Raw genomic sequence first — 8,758 nt, forward strand, 5'->3', positions numbered from 1 at the left:
AACAATACACTACTTAATAACGAAGTGGTCACTGAAGAAATTAAAGAGGAAATCAAAAATACATAGAAACAAATGACAATGAAAACACAACGACCCAAAGTCTATGGGATGCAGCAAAAGCAGTTCTAAGAAGGAACTTTATAGCAAAACAATCCTACCTCAAGAAACAAGAAAGATCTCAAATAAACAACCTAACCTTACACCTAAAGCAATTAGAGAAAGAAGAACAAAAAGCAGAAGGAAAGAAATCATAAAGATCAGATCAGAAATAAATGAAAAAGAAATGAAGGAAACAATAGCAAAGATCAATAAAACTAAAAGCTGGTTCTGTGAGAAGGTAAACAAAATTGATAAACCATTAGCCAGACTCATCAAGGCACTTAGAGAAAAGCTAACACCTATCCTTCTCAAACTCTTCCAAAATATAGCAGAGGGAGGAACACTCCCAAACGCATTCTATGAGGCTACCATCACCCTGATACCAAAGCCAGACAAAGATGTCACAAAAAAAGAAAACCACAGACCAATATCACTGATGAACATGGATGTAAAAATCCTCAACAAAATACTAGCAAACAGAATCCAACAGCACATTAAAAGGATCATACACCATGATCAAGTGGGGTTTATCCCAGGACTGCAAGGATTCTTCAATATATGCAAATCAGTCAATGTGATACACCTTATTAACAAATTGAAAAATAAAAACCATATGATTATCTCAATAGATGCAGAAAAAGCTTTTGACAAAGTTCAACGCCCATTTATGATAAAAACTTTCCAGAAAGTAGGCATAGAGGGAACTTACCTCAACATAATAAAGGCCACATATGACCAACACACAGCCAACATCGTCCTCAATGGTGAAAAACTGAAACCATTTCCTCTAAAATCAGGAACAAGACAAGGTTGCCCACTCTCACCACGATTATTCAACATAGTTTTGGAACTTTTAGTCACAGCAATCAGAGAAGAGAAATAAATAAAAGGAATCCAAATTGGAAAAGAAGAAGTAAAGCTGTCATTGTTTGCAGATGACATGATACTATACATACATAGAGAATCCTAAAGATGCTACCAGAAAACTACTAGAGCTAATCAATGAATTTGTTAAAGTAACAGGGCACAAAATTAATGCACAGAAATCCCTTGCATTCCTATACACTAATGATGAAATATCTGAAAGAAAAATTAAAGAAACACTCCCATTTACCACTGCAACAAAAAGAATAAAATACCTAGGAAATATGATTATCTCAATAGATGCAGAAAAAGCTTTTGACAAAGTTCAACGCCCATTTATGATAAAAACTTTCCAGAAAGTAGGCATAGAGGGAACTTACCTCAACATAATAAAGGCCACATATGACCAACACACAGCCAACATCGTCCTCAATGGTGAAAAACTGAAACCATTTCCTCTAAAATCAGGAACAAGACAAGGTTGCCCACTCTCACCACGATTATTCAACATAGTTTTGGAACTTTTAGTCACAGCAATCAGAGAAGAGAAATAAATAAAAGGAATCCAAATTGGAAAAGAAGAAGTAAAGCTGTCATTGTTTGCAGATGACATGATACTATACATACATAGAGAATCCTAAAGATGCTACCAGAAAACTACTAGAGGTAATCAATGAATATGTTAAAGTAACAGGGCACAAAATTAATGCACAGAAATCCCTTGCATTCCTATACACTAATGATGAAATATCTGAAAGAAAAATTAAAGAAACACTCCCATTTACCACTGCAACAAAAAGAATAAAATACCTAGGAATAAACCTACCTAAGGAGACAAAAGACCTACCTAAAAATTATAAGACACTGATGAAAGAAGTTAAAGATGATACAAATAGATGGAGAGATATACCATGTTCTTGGATTGGAAGAATCAACATTGTGAAAATGACTATACTACCCAAAGCAATCTACAGATTCAATTCAATCCCTATCAAATGACAGTTTTCACAGAACTAGAACAAAAAAACTTCACAGGGCTTCCCTGGTGGTGCAGTGGTTGAGAGTCCACCTGCCAATGCAGGGGACAAGGGTTCGTGCCCTGGTCTGCGAAGATCCCACATGCCGCGGAGCAGCTAGGCCTGGGAGCCATGACCACCGAGCCTGTGCTCCGCAACGGGAGAGGCCACAACAGTGAGAGGCCCGCGTACCGCAAAAAAAAAAAAAGACAGTATGGTACTGGCACAAAAACAGAAATAAAGATCAATGGAGCAGGATAGAAAGCCCAGAGATAAACCCAAGCACATATGGTCACCTATCTTTGATAAAAGAGGCAAGAATATACAATGGAGAAAAGACACCCTCTTCAATAAGCGGTGGTCGGAAAACTGGACAGCTGCATGTAAAAGAATGAAAGTAGAACACTTCCTAACACCATACACAAAAATAAACTCAAAATGGATTAAAGACCTAAACTTAAGGCCAGACACTATAAAACTCTTAGAGGAAAACATAGGAAGAACGCTCTATGCCATAAATCACAGCAAGATCCTTTTTGACCCACTTCCTAGAGAAATTGAAATAAAAATAAATAAATGGGACCTAATGACACTTCAAAGCTTTTGCACAGCAAAGGAAACCATAAACAAGACCAAAAGACAACCCTCAGAATGGGAGAAAATATTTGCAAATGAAGCAACTGACAAAGGACTAATCTCCAAAATATACAAGCAGCTCATGCAGCTCAATATCAAAAAAACCAACAACGCAATCCAAAAATGGGCAGAAGACCTAAATAGACATTTCTCCAAAGAAGATATACAGACTGCCAACAAACACATGAAAGGATGCTCAACATCACTAATCATTAGAGAAATGCAAATCAAAAGTAAAATGAGGTATCACCTCACACCAGTCAGAATGGCCCTCATCAAAAAATCTACGAACAACAAATGCTGGAGCGGGTGTGGAGAAAAGGGAACCCTCTTGCACTGTTGGTGGGAAAGTAAATTGATACAGCCGCTATGGAGAACAGTATGGAGATTCCTTAAAAAACTAAAAATAGAACTACCATACGACCCAGCAATCCCACTAATGGACATATACCCTGATAAAACCATATTTCAAAAACAGTCATGTACCACAATGTTCATTGCAGCTCTATTTACAATAGCCAGGACATGGAAGCAACCTAAGTGTCCATCAACAGATGAATGGATAAAGAAGATGTGGCACATATATACAATGGAATATTACTCAGTCATAAAAAGAAACAAAATTGAGTTATTTGGGGCTTCTCTGGTGGCGCAGTGGCTGGGAGTCCGCCTGCTGATGCAGGGGACACGGGTTCGTGCCCCGGTCCGGGAGGATCCCACATGCCGCGGAGCGGCTGGGCCCGTGGGCCATGGCCGCTGAGCCTGCGCGTCCGGAGCCTGTGCGCCACAGCGGGAGAGGCCACAGTGGTGAGAGGCCCGCGTACCGCAAAAACAAAACAAAACAAAATTGAGTTATTTGTAGTGAGGTGGATGGACCTAGAGTCTGTCATACAGAGTGAAGTAAGTCAGAAAAACAAATACCGTATGTTAACACATATATATGGAATCTAAAAAAAAATGGTTCAGATGAACCTAGGGGCAGGACAGGAATAAAGACACAGACATAGAGAATGGACTTGAGGACACAGGGAGGGAAGGGTAAGCTGGGATGAAGTGAGAGAGTGGCATGGACATATATACACTACCAAATGTAAACTAGATAGCTAGTGAGAAGCAGCTGCATAGCACAGGGAGGTCAGCTCAGTGCTTTGTGTCCATCTAGAGGGATGGGATAGGGAGGGTGGGAAGGAGATGCAAGAGGGAGGGATATGGGGATATATGTATATGTACAGCTGGTTCACTTAGTTATACAGCAGAAACTAACACACCATTGTAAAGCAATTATACTCCAATAAAGATGTTAAAAAAATAAAGATAAAGAAGATACACTTCAAGTATCAGAGCATAAGCCATTTAAATTAATGGGGAGTAATGCAGTATGTACACCCGAACCAGAAATAAATGTGCATAGCTATATCATTGTCATGTAGATTTTAAAGCAAAATTACTACTAAATACATAGCACACTATATATTGTTGACTACAGCAGGAAGATATAGCAAGTCTAAAATTTTATGTACCAGATAGTATAGCTTCAAAATATATAAAGCAAAAACAGAACTAAAAGGACAATACATTGGAGATTTAAATACATCTCAGTAGCAAAGTGAGCAAGCAGGAAAATCACGTAAGGATCTAGATTATTTGAATCACATCATTAATCAACCTGACCTAATTGATACAGATACGACTGCACCCAACAACTGCAATAAAAATATTTAGGTGGTCAGAACACTTCAACAGGAACCTCACAAATGAGGTTAACCAAATGACCAATAAGCATGCCTCAGAAAAGTTCCATTAAAACCACAAGGAAATAATATTGCACTCCATGTGACTAAAACGGTAAGAGTTGACATCACCAAGTGTTATCAAAAATGCGCAGCAACTGGAATGTCCATACATTACTTGTGAGAGTTTAAAAAGATACGTCCAATTTCTAACATTGTTTGCAGCATATATGTACATACACCCTGTAATTCCACTCCCAGCTACTATCCAAGAAACATCCATCAAAAGACATGTGCGGGCTTCCCTGGTGGCGCAGTGGTTGAGAGTCCACCTGCTGATGCAGGGGACACGGGTTCGTGCCCCAGTCTGGGAAGATCCCACATGCCGCGGAGCGGCTAGGCCCGTGAGCCATGGTCACTGAGCCTGCACGTCCAGAGCCTGTGCTCTGCAACAGGAGAGGCCACAACAGTGAGAGGCCCACAAACCACAAAAAAAAAAAAAAAAAAAAAAAAAAAGACATGTGCAAGGATGTTTACAGCAGCTCTACTCCATGATAAACATTTGGAACAAATAAAATGTCCACCAAGGAGAATGTGTGACCTTCATATGATGGAATTCTACAGAGTAATACAAATAACTAATTGATACAGGCAACAGGACACATGAACCTCACAATTATGTTGGGCAGAAAAGATAACCAGAGGCTCCCGCTGCATAATACCTTTATATGAGTTCAAAAATGGGCAAAAAGGAACCAACTCTACCATGTGTTGAGAATAGTGGTCAGTGCTGAGGGGGGCATTTGGAGGCATTCTAGGGCACCAGAAATGTTCTGTAGCTTGAGCAGGGAGATGGCCTGTGGGTGTAGACATAAAATACATTAAGCGGGCTTCCCTGGTGGCGCAGTGGTTGAGAGTCTGCCTGCCGATGCAGGGGACACGGGTTCGTGCCCACATGCCGCGGAGCGGCTGGGCCCGTGAGCCATGGCCGCTGAGGCTGCGCATGCGGAGCCTGTGCTCCACAGCGGGAGAGGCCACAATAGTGAGAGGCCTGCGTACCGCAAAAAAAAAAAAAGCATTAAGCCATTGTGAGGACAAATACAAGTCAAAATGTTTAAACTTTAATTCCCACTCATGTAAACAGGCACAGAGACTTTCCCCTTCCCCCTTTAAAAAAAATCAGTTTTATTGGGGTATAATTGACAAAATTGTAGGATAAAGTGTGCGTCGTAGTGATTCGATATATGTACACATTGTAAAAGGACTGTCCCCATCTGGTTAATACATCCACCACTATATGTGATAACATATATATACAGCTTATATAACACACCTGTTTCTCCGGAAGACACATGACAGCCTTCAGGTGCTCAGGAACATTAGACCGCACTTCAGGACTATACTTGGGTTTGTTAAACAGCAACGTCACACCCAAAGATTGGCACCAAATAGATCCACATAAACGACACTCGCATAGAGGATGAGAGCTGAACTTAAACAAGAAGGCAAAGAACTGCCTGGTCCAACCTCGGCTGGGAGTGTGTGTCAGGGGACTCAAATATTTCATCTTTCTGTGCATGCCCAAGAATGACCAGGGAGAGTACTCCAAGCATGGATTTGGGGAGTTACTAATAAATTTCAGCAAGCAGCTGAATGCACAAACATGGAATCCGTCAATGAGGAGGATCAACCGTAATTAGTATCATGTGTGTTGAGTGTGAGATGGGACTTTCCCCCCGACAGGAGCCATGAGATGATACCGTGTAGAACAGGCGAGCCTAGGAAAGGGAATTAGAAGAGACTCGAAGGATGCATCAGATTGAGGCAAGGAGGGTGGAAAGGGTTCCAGAGCAGCGGCCAGTGAAAACAGGTGGGAGGGAGACAAAACAAGAAGAGAGAAATTCATCTGCAATTTCTCAAAGACCTGTGGAGAATCTCCTGGGTCTAGAAAGCAGAAAGCTTCAAATGAGGGGACAGAGGTGCAACAGATTCCTGCTGATTAAGAAAACGCCAGCAACAACTCCCCATTTTCTGCTCCCCCACCCCAAGCTCCTGGTAACCACCGTTCTAGTCTCTGCTTCTAAAAGTTGGAGTCTTTTCGGTACCTCACAGATGTGGAATCTTGCTGTATTTTCCTTCCGGCACTGGTTTACTTCATCTAGGATAATGTTCTCCAGCGTCATCACACAAATGGCAGGGTTTCCTCCTTTTTTAAGGCTGAATAAAGTCCTATTGTATGTATCTCCCACGGTGTAAAGTGTCAGTTATGCAAGATGAGTCAGTTCTGGGGATCTGCCCTACAGCAAAGTGTCCATAGTCATCAGTACTCTATTGTACCCTGAAAATTTTAAAAGGATGGGTGTCATGTTAAATGTTCCTGCTATACACACACACACACACACACACACACAGGACACAAAAATTTTGGAGGTGCTGGCTATGTCTATTCCCTGATTGTGGTGTATGCCGGTGCCCAAACTCATCAAGTTACATGTGTTAAAATATGTGCAGTGTTTTTTCGTATATTAATTATACCTCAAAAAAGCTGGTTGTTTCTACCCACCCCACGACTTTAAATCAATCACAATAAAGCTGTTCTTTTAAAAAAGAAAAGAAAAACCAAAGGAAGGGAAAGTTCGGAGCCCCATAGAAAGCAGACGTCCCTTACCAAGCAGACTTCTAATCTCACACAAGTTGCTAGATGGCGGATGCAGGGAACCTCAAGAAAGTCAACTCCACGCCCTCCCCAGCCTGTGATTGGCCCTCGGGTCCCTTCAGCTCCTATCAGATCTGTCTCTGGACGTCCCGCCCCCTCCATTGCAGCCTATCCCCGCATAGGTCAAAACTCAGCTGCTACAGGTAATTGCTGAGTCCTTCTCTTTTAGGTGTAAATCATCCCCACCTGGGAGAGGAGAGGCAGAGATGGGTTTCTAATTAAAACCCATCTGATGTAAATGAAACCTTACACTTCAGCCAAAGGCCACGGATGTGAATACCTCTCCTACCATCTTGTAGAACAATGAACGACTAGAGGAATCAAGAGTGCCTGAGGCCTCAGATACAGAGAACAGACTAGTGGTTGCCAAGGGGGAGGTGAGGTGGGGGAGGGAAGGACTGGGTGTTTGGGGTTAGCAGATGCAGACTATTATATATTGAATGGATAAACAACAAGGTCCTACTGTATAGCACAGGGAACTATACTCAATTTCCTGGGATAAACCATCATGGAAAAGAATATTAAAAAGAATGTATATATATGTATAACTGAATCACTTTGCCATACAGCGGAAATTAACACAGCATTGTACATCAACCACAATAAAAATTTTAAAAAGTGTCCTTGAGGCCTGAAAACCACAGAGGCAACCGCATCTAGGGACCATTTCTTCTCCCAATGCCAGGAAAACCACCTATGAAGCCGTTCCATCATAAACACGGAGGCTTTTATACTGAAGTCAGGAACGAGACAGATGGTCTCATGGCCACCACTAACTAACGTCCTGTTGGAGGTTTCAGCCAATTAAATTAGCAATTTTAACTACAATTTTAACTAATTTAACTCACCCCTGGAGGGAATTAGGCTTCCTGGCTCCAGTCAGAAACATCTCCCTAAGCAGAAGGAAAATGCACTTGGTCTGCCCCACCTTCCAACTTAATAAGCTCTGGGGATCCAGGAAGTTGACAATTGTAACTAATTTTAAATTTAAATCAGCAGTTAGAGAAAGGCATAAGAATTGGAAAGGAACCGGTAAAACTATATGTGCAGATAACTTGATTACATTTCAGAAGACCCAAAAGACCGCAAGGAAATCTACTACCAATATATGTGTTTATATATATGTCTCTGTGTGTGTGTGTGTGTGTCATTTTCCTACCTGCTCTATCTCTGAGTCTCCTTCGACAGGGTCTATTGCTTTGGGACCCACATTAGGTCCCGGTGATACTGAAACCCTCCTTTTGCTTAGTAAGATTACATTCCAAATAGGAGATGCTCATGTGAACGAGATCATCCAATTAATTGCTCTAGATGTTTTCCATTGGATGCAGCACCTTTGGCCTGACAGCAGTGTTAGCCCTCTGTGAGTTTGGGGAACACTCCAATCCTCTAATTCTCTAAAGTTGTTTGTTCTTCTGAATCTAAGAGGTAGGAGAGCAGATCCTTCACAAACTGAAAGCACCTGTGAGAATAAGCCTTGTAGCCCAATTCCTCTGACCGAGGATGCTAAATGCTTTCAAATCTGTGCCGTGAAGAAGAATGATAACACACCAGCCCCAGCCAATGGGAAGGGAGGATGCACGTTGCCCAGAACCCCAGAGCCTATTAAGGTGGAAAGTGGGGCAGACCAAGTGCTCTTTCCTTCTGCCTTGGGAGATGTTTGTGACAGGAAGGAGACAGGAAGCCTCATCCCCTTC

This window comes from Neophocaena asiaeorientalis, unplaced genomic scaffold (genome assembly GCF_003031525.2).
Source record: "Neophocaena asiaeorientalis asiaeorientalis breed wild unplaced genomic scaffold, Neophocaena_asiaeorientalis_V1.1 scaffold1132, whole genome shotgun sequence".
Taxonomy (NCBI): Eukaryota; Metazoa; Chordata; class Mammalia; order Artiodactyla; family Phocoenidae; genus Neophocaena; species Neophocaena asiaeorientalis.